Source organism: Pseudophryne corroboree, unplaced genomic scaffold (genome assembly GCF_028390025.1).
Source record: "Pseudophryne corroboree isolate aPseCor3 unplaced genomic scaffold, aPseCor3.hap2 scaffold_982, whole genome shotgun sequence".
Taxonomy (NCBI): Eukaryota; Metazoa; Chordata; class Amphibia; order Anura; family Myobatrachidae; genus Pseudophryne; species Pseudophryne corroboree.
In genome coordinates, this window is record NW_026970562.1 from 20,137 (window position 1) to 33,639 (window position 13,503).

A 13,503-nucleotide genomic window follows, 5' to 3' on the forward strand; every position below is an offset into this window, starting at 1 on the left:
CCTATTATTAAAATGGTAATTGACAAAAACAAACTACATTGTCACCAGAAGAGCAATACAAAATGTACAAGTGATATATTAAAATCATCTTTCCAGCTTGAATTTCAATGATGCATTGGGGCAACGATTTTGTGAGAAACATCTTCACCCTTAAATAAAGATTTTCTTAATTCCTTACCTGTGTGCTAATTAGATATCACCTTGTTTTCACATTAAACAGACTTCCACATGAGAAAGCAGCAAGGATGCAGTAGCGTTTATGTTTCCTGGTGTCAACCTGTATTATTTCAGTAGATATTGAAATGAGGATGCATCTTGCTGCCTTTCCAATGAAGCAAGTTTAATTTAGTAATAGGTGAAAAACCATCCCTACAAATATGTTAATCAGATACCTGGCTTTGTGGACTCTTTTCAGAGAACAAATTAGTTAGCATAAAAATAAAGCCAGAAAATGAAGAGCTGTTTAATCACTCAATTGGATTTTTCTGCCAGCATATTTCTTTTTCTCTGCAACCCACTGCTAAATTGTGCTTCCTAGCTGTTTTTATAAAATCACTGAATCAAATCTAACTCTGATTACATCAGAGAAGGCCAGGTACCCTACACCATAACAGGGGGTTTGAAATTTTGACTTGTCTACTTAAAGATCACCAAAATCTGATAACAAGGTCAATTAAGTCCCTGGGTGGGATTGAACCACCAACCTTTTGGTTAATAGCCTTACACACTAACTGATTGCGCCACAGCGACACTTTGCAAAAGTATATACTGACAAAGGCTAATAAGCATTCATCTAGAACGATTCCTAGAAACATTTTAAAAAGTCAATAATGTGGAGAGTTTTTGTAAGATGTTTCTTCCATCAACCAATGAAGAAACACATTGGTACTTTCCCATGATGAGTGAGTGCTTTAGGATCTCTTGCACTTACATGTGCAGCAGAGTACTGTAATGGAAGCATGCTGGGTCCATAACCCAGAGGTAGGCAGATTGAAACTATCCTCTGCTATATGCATTTTTTTTGTTAATTAAAGTAATCCAAAACTGGGATTGATATTTTTGCTCTTTTATTTTTACTTAAAGTACAATAACTTTTACCATTTTAATTTGTTTTAATAGTATATTGACAGTATTGTTTTCTTTCAAAAATCCAATTAATTTTCTTTACCCGATTATTAAAATGGTAATTGACAAAAACAAACTACATTGTCACCAGAAGAGCAATACAAAATGTACAAGTGATATATTAAAATCATCTTTCCAGCTTGAATTTCAATGATGCATTGGGGCAACGATTTTGTGAGAAACATCTTCACCCTTAAATAAAGATTTTCTTAATTCCTTACCTGTGTGCTAATTAGATATCACCTTGTTTTCACATTAAACAGACTTCCACATGAGAAAACAGCAAAGATGCAGTGGCGTTAATGTTTCCTGGTGTCAACCTGTATTATTTCCGTAGATATTGAAATGAGGATGCATCTTGCTGCCTTTCCAATGAAGCAAGTTTAATTTAGTAATAGGTGAAAAACCATCCCTACAAAGATGTTAATCAGATACTTGGCTTTGTGGACACTTTTCAGAGTACAAATTTGTTATCATAAAAATAAAGCCAGAAAATGAAGAGCTGTTTAATCACTCAATTGGATTTTTCTGCCAGCATTTTTCTTTTTCTCTGCAACCCACTGCTAAATTGTGCTTCCTAGCTGATTTTTTATAAAATCACTTAATCAAATCTAACTCTGATTACATCAGAGAAGGCCAGGTACCCTACACCATAAAGAGGGGGTTTGCAATTTTGACTTGTCTACTTAAATATCACCAAAATCTGATCACAAGGTCAATTACGTCCCTGGGTGGGATTGAACCACCAACGTTTTGATTAATAGCTGAACACACTAACCGATTGCGCCACAGAGACACTTTGCAAAAAGTCCATACTGACAAAGACTAATAAGCATTCATTAGAACGTTTCCTAGAAAAACTTTAAAAAGTCAATAATCTGGAGAGTTTTTGTAAGATGTTTCTTCCAGCAACCAATGAAGAAACACATTGGTACTTTTGCATGATGAGTGAGTGCTTCAGGATCTCTTGCACTTACATGTGCAGCAGAGTACTGCAATGGAAGCATGCTGGGCCCATAACCCAGAGGTAGGCAGATTGAAACTATCCTTTGCTATATGCATTTTTTTTTTGTTCATTAAAGTAATCCAAAACTGGGATTGATATTTTAGCTTTTATTTTTACTTAAAGTACAATAACTTTTACCATTTTAATTTGTTTTAATAGTATATTGACAGTATTGTTTTCTTTCAAAAATCCACTTAATTTTCTTTACCCTATTATTAAAATGGTAATTGACAAAAACAAACTACATTGTCACCAGAAGAGCAATACAAAATGTACAAGTGATATATTAAAATCATCTTTCCAGCTTGAATTTCAATGATGCATTGGGGCAACGATTTTGTGAGAAACATCTTCACCCTTAAATAAAGATTTTCTTAATTCCTTACCTGTGTGCTAATTAGATATCACCTTGTTTTCACATTAAACAGACTTCCACATGAGAAAACAGCAAAGATGCAGTGGCGTTAATGTTTCCTGGTGTCAACCTGTATTATTTCCGTAGATATTGAAATGAGGATGCATCTTGCTGCCTTTCCAATGAAGCAAGTTTAATTTAGTAATAGGTGAAAAAACATCCCTACAAAGATGTTAATCAGATACTTGGCTTTGTGGACACTTTTCAGAGAACAAATTTGTTATCATAAAAATAAAGCCAGAAAATGAAGAGCTGTTTAATCACTCAATTGGATTTTTCTGCCAGCATTTTTCTTTTTCTCTGCAACCCACTGCTAAATTGTGCTTCCTAGCTGTTTTTTTATAAAATCACTTAATCAAATCTGATTACATCAGAGAAGGCCAGGTACCCTACACCATAAGAGGGGGTTTGCAATTTTGACTTGTCTACTTAAATATCACCAAAATCTGATTACAAGGTCAATTACGTCCCTGGGTGGGATTGAACCACCAACCTTTTGATTCATAGCTGAACACACTATCCGATTGCGCCACAGAGACACTTTGCGAAAAGTACATACTGACAAAGATTAATAAGCATTCATCTAGAACGTTTCCTAGAAAAACTTTAAAAAGTCAATAATCTGGAGAGTTTTTGTAAGATGTTTCTTCCAGCAACCAATGAAGAAACACATTGGTACTTTCGCATGATGAGTGAGTGCTTCAGGATCTCTTGCACTTACATGTGCAGCAGAGTACTGCAATGGAAGCATGCTGGGCCCATAACCCAGAGGTAGGCAGATTGAAACTATCCTTTGCTATATGCATTTTTTTTTTGTTCATTAAAGTAATCCAAAACTGGGGTTGATATTTTAGCTTTTATTTTTACTTAAAGTACAATAACTTTTACCATTTTAATTTGTTTTAGTGCAAATGGCATATCAGCAGTCAGCACTAACTGGTGACATGCCATTTGTACAAGTAAGCCATGTGTGACTAATATATAAACATACTTTATTAAATAACACCTCAAACTATCATACCCAGGATTCAAACCTATAACCTGTTGAATTCTAATCAAACACCCTACCCATGGAGCTACTTGATCCTGCATCTTTTCTAACCTCCAAAAACAGATTCAGTTGCATTTTCCAGCGTGTTTTGTTTGCGCCTTTGCAAATGTCTTACATCGACAAACTTATTTAGTACTATTTTGCAAATAGGGTTACATTGTCGCAACATTGTGTTCCCTAATTGCTTGATTTTTTAAATGCAACAATGCAGACACCTGATAATTGCTCTGTGGAGTCTTATTTTGTGTTTTGTGTTTAGTCTTTAGATCTGAATTTGAATGTACTTGTGAACTAACTTAATTTCCTACTTCTAAATTCATTCCTAAATTCACTACTTACATGAATCCTGTAGTTGGGCATTTTGGGACTTCGATTGTGGGCATTGTTTTGTGTCCAGACCAGCAGCAGGTGGTGTGCATTTGCTGGAAAGGCATCGAAGACCTCCGATATGCTGCATCTCCTGATGTGTGTCTCCCTCAAGTGGCTGTCAGCAAATGCCTGCTAGACACCCCATTCCAAGCTGATTGTGACATCATGGAACATGCATCATAGAACAGGCATGCTAAAACATGGGTCTTCAACCTGCGACCCTCCAGCTGCTGTGGAACTACACATCCCAGCATGCCCTGCCTCAGTTTTAGCATACCTTAATAGCAAAACTGTGGCAGGGCATGCTGGGATGTGTAGTTTCACAGCAGCTGGAGGGCCACAGGATGAAGACCCATGTGCTAGAGCCAAGCCGCAGGTACATTGAATGCTAGCAAGCTGAATATTTAAATCCTTTTTGTTCCGCAGCATTCCAATGCGGAAGATTCCATGGAACCAGAGATCCTTCCATTGAGAAGGACATGCTGCCTGGATGACTACACTGTGCAAATTAAATCACGGAGCCAGTTGGCTTGTGGGTGGCTCTGGTGACTGGGTGGTTGGGTGGGTGGTGTGTCGGAAGTGGAGCGCATGCAAATGATTGTGTATCATCCAGCTAGTGAGAGAGAAAACTCATGCAGGAGTGTGCCTGCTTGTCAGTGGGTTATGCACCTTGCCAGACGTTAAATCTACATAGAGCAGCTGGAGGGGACAAGAGCAGGTTTGCAAAATATAGATAGAAGAGCATATATGCTGGCGCATTCTCCATGATTGTGTCAGCTTATGTTTTGGTGCACTGCACTTTCCTCCACTAAGTTTTAGCCATTTTTGTTAAGCTCAAGTGTAGTTGCTTCTCGGCCTTTTGGCTGTGATCTTGTATCGTGGTTGAAGGGTCTGCTGGAGGGAGGGATTGTTTTCTTCATTGGCGAAAGACCAAAGATATTCCAGGATGGAAGGCTTGGGAACACTATCTGTTTTTCAGTTGTGGAAGAGCACAGAGGTCGGATTGGACTACATTCTATAGTAAAGGATATCTTTCTATTTATTGACCCTCCCCTTATATGTGTCTGTGTTACAATAAAGCTTCGGTTTTGTGAATCCCTCACCCTCTTACACTCCACACCCATAGCCTTATTAACTGTTGTATTATTGTATAGTTTAAATGTATAGTGCAGTTCATGATTTATAGTGTAGACTGGCCTGTGCTGTAGTTCTTGAACTGTACTATACCGTCAGCATTTGTATTGTGTTTTGGCTGTGCTGCAACACTGTATTTATGTGTGCAATGTTTATGTATGTTTTTTTTTATGTCAATAAAGACTGCTTTTTCAAGCCAATATCTGAAAACAATCAATGTTTATCTTTGATGGCAATAAAAGTGGTATGATATTTGATGCTTTTGAAATCCAATATCTGATATGTCCCCTATCTGGGAACCATATATTAAATGGCTTTTCAGAAAAGGGAGATGGGAGAAGAGCTTTCAGTACTTGTAGGACCGATGCACATAAAGAAGCAAAAAAACATACATAAACATTACACACATAAGTACCGCGTTGCGGCACAGCCAAAACACAATAGAAATGCTGACGGTATAGTACAGTTCAAGAACTACAGCACAGGCCAGCCTACACTATAAATCATGAACTGCACTATACATTTAAACTGTACAATAATACAACAGTTAATAAGGCTATGGGTGTGGAGTGTAAGAGGGTGAGGGAATCACAAGCCCGAAGCTTTATTGAAAGACTGACACATATAAGGGGAGGATTAATAAATAGAAAGACATCCTTTACTATAGAATGTAGTCCAATCCGGTCTTTCAACTCTTCCACAATTGAAAAACGGATAGTGTTCCCAAGCCTTCCATCCTGGAATATCTTTGGTCTTTCGCCAATGAAGAAAGCAATCCCTCCCTCCAGCAGACCCTTCAACCACAATACAAGATCACAGCCAAAAGGCCGAGAAGCAACTACACTTGAGCTTAACAAAAATGGCTAAAACTTAGTGGAGGAAAGTGCAGTGCACCAAAACATAAGCTGACACAATCATGGAGAATGCGCCAGCATATATGCTCTTCTATCTATATTTTGCAAACATGCTCTTGTCCCCTCCAGCTGCTCTATGTAGATTTAACGTCTGGCAAGGTGCATAACCCACTGACAAGCAGGCACACTCCTGCATGAGTTTTCACTCTCACTAGCTGGATGATACACAATCATTTGCATGTGCTCCACCTCCGACACACCACCCACCCAACCACCCAGTCACCAGAGCCACCCACAAACCAACTGGCTCCGTGATTTAATTTGCACAGTGTAGTCATCCAGGCAGCATGCCCTTCTCAATGGAAGGATCTCTGGTTCCATGGAATCTTCCGCATTGGAATGCTGCGGAACAAAAAGGATTTAAATATTCAGCTTGCTAGCATTCAATGTACCTGCGGCTTGGCTCTAGCACATGGGTCTTCATCCTGTGGCCCTCCAGCTGCTGTGAAACTACACATCCCAGCATGCCCTGCCACAGTTTTGCTATAAGGTATGCTAAAACTGAGGCAGGGCATGCTGGGATGTGTAGTTCCACAGCAGCTGGAGGGTCGCAGGTTGAAGACCCATGTTTTAGCATGCCTGTTCTATGATGCATGTTCCGTGATGTCACAATCAGCTTGGAATGGGGTGTCTAGCAGGCATTTGCTGACAGCCACTTGAGGGAGACACACATCAGGAGATGCAGCATATCGGAGGTCTTCGATGCCTTTCCAGCAAATGCACACCACCTGCTGCTGGTCTGGACACAAAACAATGCCCACAATCGAAGTCCCAAAATGCCCAACTACAGGATTCATGTAAGTAGTGAATTTAGGAATGAATTTAGAAGTAGGAAATTAAGTTAGTTCACAAGTACATTCAAATTCAGATCTAAAGTCTAGGTAGGCCTCACGTCCTGGCAGCCGCCAGCATTTAAAAATGCCTTGATTAGAGGTACGGAATTAAATGTAGATAAGAAGTAGACACAAAATAAGACTCCGCAGAGCAGTTATCAGGTGTTTTTATCAATTGTTGCATTTAAAAAATCAAGCAATTAGGGAACACAATGTTGCAACAATGTAACCCTATTTGCAAAATAGTACTAAATAAGTTTGTCGATGTAAGACATTTGCAAAGGCGCATCCAAAACACGCTGGAAAATGCTACTGAATCTGTTTTTGGAGGCTAGAATAGGAAATGTGCATCGGTCCTACATGTACTGAAAGCTCTTCTCCCATCTCCCTTTTCTGAAAAGCCATTTAATATATGGTTCCCAGATAGGGGACATATCAGATATTGCCTTTCAAAAGCAGCAAATATCATACCACTTCTATTGCCATCAAAGATAAACATTGATTGTTTTCAGATATTGGATTGAAAAAGCAGTCTTTATTGACATAAAGAAGCAAAAAAACATACATAAACATTACACACATAAGTACTGTGTTGCAGCACAGCCAAAACACAATACAAATGCTGTCGGTATAGTACAGTTCAAGAACTACAGCACAGGTCAGCCTACACTATAAATCATGAACTGCACTATACATTTAAACAATACAATAGTTAATAAGGCTATGGGTGTGGAGTGTAAGAGGGTGACGGAATCACAAGCCCAAAGCTTTATTGAAAGACAGACACATATAAAGGGAGGATTAATAAATACAAAGATACCCTTTACTATAGAATGTAGTCCAATCCGGTCTTTCAACTCTTCCACAACTGAAAAACGGATAGTGTTCCCAAGCCTTCCATCCTGGAATATCTTCAGTCTCTCGCCAATGAAGAAAACAATCCCTCCAGCAGACTCTTCAACCACAATACAATATCACAGCCAAAAGAGCGAGAAGCAACTACACTTGCGTTTAAACAAAATGGCTAAAACTTAGTGGAGGAAAGTGCAGTGCACCAAAACATAAGCTGACACAATCATGGAGAATGCGCCAGCATATATGCTCTTCTGTCTATATTTTCCAAACCTGCTCTTGTCCCCTCCAGTTGCTCCATGTAGATTTGACGTCTGGCAAGGTGCATAACTCACTGACAAGCAGGCACACTCCTGCATGAGTTTTCTCTCTCACTAGCTGGATGATACACATTCATTTTCATGTGCTCCACCTCCGACACACCGCCCACCTAACCACCCAGTAACCAGAGCCACCCACAAGCCAACTGGCTCCGTGATTTAATTTGCACAGTGCAGTCATCCAGGCAGCATGTCCTTCTCAATGGAATAATCTCTGGTTCCATGGAATCTTCCACATTGGAATGCTGCGGAACAAAAAGGATTTAAACGTTCAGCTTGCTAGCATTCAATGTACCTGCGGTTTGGTTCTAGCACATGGGTCTTCATCCTGTGGCCCTCCAGCTGCTGTGAAACTACACATCCCAGCATGCCCTGCCACAGTTTTGCTATTAAGGTATGCTAAAACTGAGGCAGGGCATGCTGGGATATGTAGTTCCACAGCAGCTGGAGGGTCGCAGGTTGAAGACCCATGTTCTAGCATGCCTGTTCTATGATGCATGTTCCGTGATGTCACAATCAGCTTGGAATGGGGTGTCTAGCATGCATTTGCTGACTGCCACTTGAGGCAGACACACATCAGGAGATGCAGCATATCGGAGGTCTTCGATGCCTTTCCAGCAAATGCACACCACCAGCTGCTGGTCTGGACACAAAACAATGCCCACAATTGAAGGCTCAAAATGCCCAACTACAGGATTAATGTAAGTAGTGAATTTAGGAATGAGTTTAGAAGTAGGAAATTAAGTTAGTTCACAAGTACATTCAAATTCAGATCTAAAGTCTAGGTAGGCCTCACGTCCTGGCAGCACCCAGCATTTAAAAATGCCTTGATTATAGGTAGGGAATTAAATGTAGATAAGAAGTAGACACAAAAGAAGACTCCACAGAGCAATTATCAGGTGTCTTTATCAATTTTTGCATTTAAAAAATCAAGCAATTAGGGAACACAATGTTGCGACAATGTAACCCTATTTGCAAAATAGTACTAAATAAGTTTGTCGATGTAAGACATTTGCAAAGGCGCAAACAAAACACGCTGGAAAATGCAACTGAATCTGTTTTTGGAGGTTAGAATAGATGCAGGATCAAGTAGCTCAATGGGTAGGGTGTTTGATTAGAATTTAACAGGTTATAGGTTTGAATCCTGGGTATGATAGTTTGAGGTGTTATTTAATAAAGTATGTTTATATATTAGTCACACATGGCTTACTTGTACAAATGGCATGTCACCAGTTAGTGCTGACTGCTGATATGCCATTTACACAAACATGCCATGTGTGACTGTATATGCATTTAAGGAGGGCACCCCTGCAATACCACAAACCATTGAGTGTCAAGTATACTAGATATATCTTCATATCTCATGTGCTTTCTCTGAGATCAATCTTGTTATGCCCCTTCCCCACAAGGCATGCGCCTTTTGTCCATATTGCAAAAATGGGGGGGAGGGCATATAATTCTCTGTCACAGGGCACCAAAAAGTCTAGTTATGGCTCTGGTATGCATTATGTAATCTGGCAGACCATCTCTCCAACACTGGCTGGTTGGAATAGAAATCCGGTTATCTATGTGAGCAAATGACCATCAACGATTTACTCTCAAACACTAAAAAATGGACAAAAATGGTCCCCTAAACAAATTGGTTAAATTTTGGGTTTAACCAATTTGTGTAATGACCATTTTTGACCACTTTTCTAGTGTTTGGGAGCAAATGGTTAATTGACATTTGCTCCTATACATTACCAGATTTTCATTCCATCCATCCAGACTGGATAGATAGCCTGACAGATAATTGTGTAGTGTACGCCCAGGATAACTGTTAGTCATGCTTTATTTTATGGCGGCACATAAATGGGTGGACAGATCCAGGGCAAGCACTGCCCACTCATGCATAGTTGTCAACTGATGTGAAGTTCCAGGGGGCAATCTCAGTTATAAAGAGAAGTATCTGGAAATTGTCCCTAGTTAAAAAAAAAAAATTTGATCAACTCCATTTATTTAGTATGATATCCCAGGTGATAGGATGCCAGCAGTCAGAACAACATACTTTATTAAATAACACATCTCAAACTACCATACCCAGGATTCAAACCTATAACCTGTTGAATTCTAATCAAACACCCTACCTATTGAGCTATTTGATCCTGCATAAAAATTGTGAACATTATATGAAGCTATTGGTACTTTGCAAAAAAAAAGAATCAGCATTACAACGCAGCAGATCCATGCAGTTTGCAGCCACACACTACATGTATCTGCTCAGCCACAATGCTGATTATTTCTTCACAAAGTACAAGGTGAGCTCCAAACAGAATTCTCTAGCTTAGAATTATACCTTTCTTTGCCAAACCTAGAAGTCGGGCCCCCCACCCTGGGATCCCCCAGAGGGAGGCCTGCACCGTCATGCGGCAGGCTTGTCCGTTTTGGAAGCAGGCTGATGGGCAGCCCAGGATTGCTTCAGTCTGGGCTTGGCAGGTCTGGAAACATGAGCTTGCTTTGGGTATGCCTGACCTTGGGTACGCTTTACCTGGAGGATGAAAGGGCCAAGAAAAGTACTTTTAGCCTTCTGCGTGGTAGGAGTCATACTAGGTAGGCAAGCTGTTTTAGCAGTAGCCAGATCAGCTACAATCTTATTGAGGTCTTCTCCAAAAGGAGATTCAACTGAGGCAGCACAAGGGAACTCTCATCTGGGGACAACAACTGCAGGGAGAACACATATTTTCAGATGAACATGGTAGGGCAGAAGGCTGCCTAATACTGAAGCACCCCCAAACAACAAATCAAATGCAACTTACTTGACAGAGATGTGCCTGAGCAACGGCCCTCCCCAGCCCTATCCCAAATCATACTTATTTTGCATAGGAGATACCATGGTCATGAAGATTGTTCTCCCAGGGTTAGGTTCATTCATTGCATTCTGGGTATGCTGACCCCTGTGATTTCCCCAAATGTGGGAAACTCGACTGCATTATTTGTGGTAGTGGGGGACTGTGTTTGTGCTTTCCTCTGGTCAGCTCTGGTAAAAGTCAGATTTCTTTGTCTCAGATCTTCCTCTAGCCTTGTTCTTCTTTCGAGAGTTCCCTTGTGCTGCCTCAGTTGGATCTCCTTCACTTGACAGGGGGGTGCCCGAGCAGCGACCCTCCCCAGCTCTAGCCCAACTCCTACTTAGTTGCCAGGTGAGATACTATGATCATGAAGTTGCTTCTCCAAGGGCAAGGCTCACCCATTGCACTCTGGGTGTGCTGCCCCTGCGATTTCCCCAAATGTGGGAAACTTGACTGCATAATTTGTGTTTCCCCTGGTCGGCTCTCATATAATTCAGATCTCTTTGTCTCAGGTCTCTCTCCAGCCTAGTTTGCTGTCTGTTTCCACTTCTTTTTTCTTGAGCCCCTCCCTTCTATACCCTTGTGCACTATCCTGACTTCTGCTCCCGTCTGCTTACTTTGTGCCTTCCAATGTACAATGCAAACTACGGGTAGTGCTGCAGGGCCCACACCCTTTTACTTGCTTTACAGAGCAGCTCTGGAGCTGTTACAGTGCCCAGCTGCTGCAAGAAATCAGCTTGAATGCTTCAGGGGCTGGGGAATGGCCAACATGAGCCCCACACCGAAGGAGGGTGGGGGTGCTTAATGCGAACTAGGGGTCATCCAAGCACCACAAAAGGCCTCCATGCCCTGCACGCTCCTTTTCTCTTTTCATATGCAGACGAGGGTTGAAGCCAACTTTGACCCACTGCTTGGATGACATCACCATATTCAAATCCATCTGCTGCAGGCCATCCCCCAGGAATGCTTGCACTAGTTGTTGCATTTGGTTTGTTGTTTGGGGGTGCTTCAGTATTAGGCAGCCTTCTGCCACCCCATGTTCATCTGAAAATATGTGTTCTCCCTGCAGTTGTTGTCCCCAGATGAGAGTTCCCTTGTGCTGCCTCAGTTGAATCTCCTTTACTTGACAGAGATGTGCCTGAGCAGCGGCCCTCCCCAGCCCTATCCCAAATCAAAAAAACACAAAAACTACCCACACAGGTGTGACCCTCTGTAGGAAATCAGTAGCGCTGTCCCCACCATTTATCGGAGATAATCAATAAATAATTAAAAAATGGCTAATTACTATTAAATTTTAAAACATATAAATCATATTTTATTAACATATATTGCTGCAGCAAAATTGACATACATAAAAATGCATATTGTGTATAGTGGATGCCTTTAATGTAAATGCTCCACATACACAAATGTATATACTTAATTACGTTTATTCTCTGAGGCTTGGATTTTAATAAGCTGACTTCAAAATGTCCACATAGATTAATGATAGACCAATGAGCTCGGCATTTACGGACACTGCTTGCATGAGTATGTCCTTAATTAATTAATGTCCCGAAAAAGATGTGTGCACACATATATCACTTTGAATGGATAGTTACCATGGGCGATAAGTTTTTCATTCACCTCTTTAGAACAGTCTGTTTAGGACCGTCCCAATTGGAAAGACTCCCTCTGCTGGTGCTTGTCCATTTACTGCAGAATATCTGGAGACAATATCCACGGGAATCCGTCCACAGTGCTCCGGCTCCCTCTGCTGGTGGCTAACCGCAATTGCAGGTGGACTGGCTGTTTTGTCGTAGCCAGAAGCCGGTGATCGTGTAAAACAAGCAGGAGGTGATAGTCACTGCCAGTAGGTCCTTCGAAAACGCGTTTCTCCGCCTTCCCAGTGCGTTCAGCGGCTTCCTCAGTTCGAATGACCATCATCCCAATGAACACTTTATATAGCCCCACTTATTTGAAATTCCCGCGGCCATTCGCGCATGCGCACTCAAACGTGCGTTCCAAGCCTCAGTCTCATTACAAACTTTAAATAGACTCCAGCGGCCATTTTAGCTGGTTAAAACACACGATCCAAGCCTCATTATCACACCCGGAAGTTGCATCCATCGTTCTTATTAACAATATCAGAATCAAGCCTCGTTTTAAAACATAATTATCTACAACTTCATATTCAATTATACTGAACTCTAATGCAATTTGCTCAACAAGATTACGTCACTTAGTTTAATCATAATTAATTTATCATGATTACAAGTAATCCATGTCTTATTTGACAACATCAGTACAAATATGACCGTATTTAAGAACAATATTAATACTAGTCAACACATCCTATTTTATTAGCACAGGTGATAAATATATTAAATATACTGCTCAACAGTATCATTACTCGGAAATAAAAGGGGACTAATTTTGATTATAATTTGTACTTTATAATTTATAATTTAGATCCCCACACGCCATCTTGTGGTTCAAATACATAATTACATTAAGATCGAAAATGACATCATTATAACAAATACTTTTGTTAAGGAGGTAGATCAAAACCGATATTTACATTACAAAAGTAGTCATTTACAACGATGGAAGGATAATATACCGAAGGGCCAGTTCCTTCGGATAAAAAGGAATTGTTCCACCAAAGAAGGAGCAAGAG

General features: G+C 40.5%; 1 non-coding gene and 1 pseudogene across 1 annotated transcript; both read left to right on the top strand.

Annotated features, from left to right (window-relative positions):
• The first annotated feature begins 10,864 nt into the window (after nt 1-10,864).
• LOC135048833 (U1 spliceosomal RNA) lies at nt 10,865-11,028 on the top strand. The gene has a single exon (XR_010240628.1). It is a non-coding gene; the product is annotated as a U1 spliceosomal RNA (small nuclear RNA).
• A 152-nt stretch (nt 11,029-11,180) lies between these two features.
• On the top strand, nt 11,181-11,322 carry LOC135048773 (U1 spliceosomal RNA; annotated as a pseudogene).
• The last annotated feature ends 2,181 nt before the right edge of the window (nt 11,323-13,503 follow it).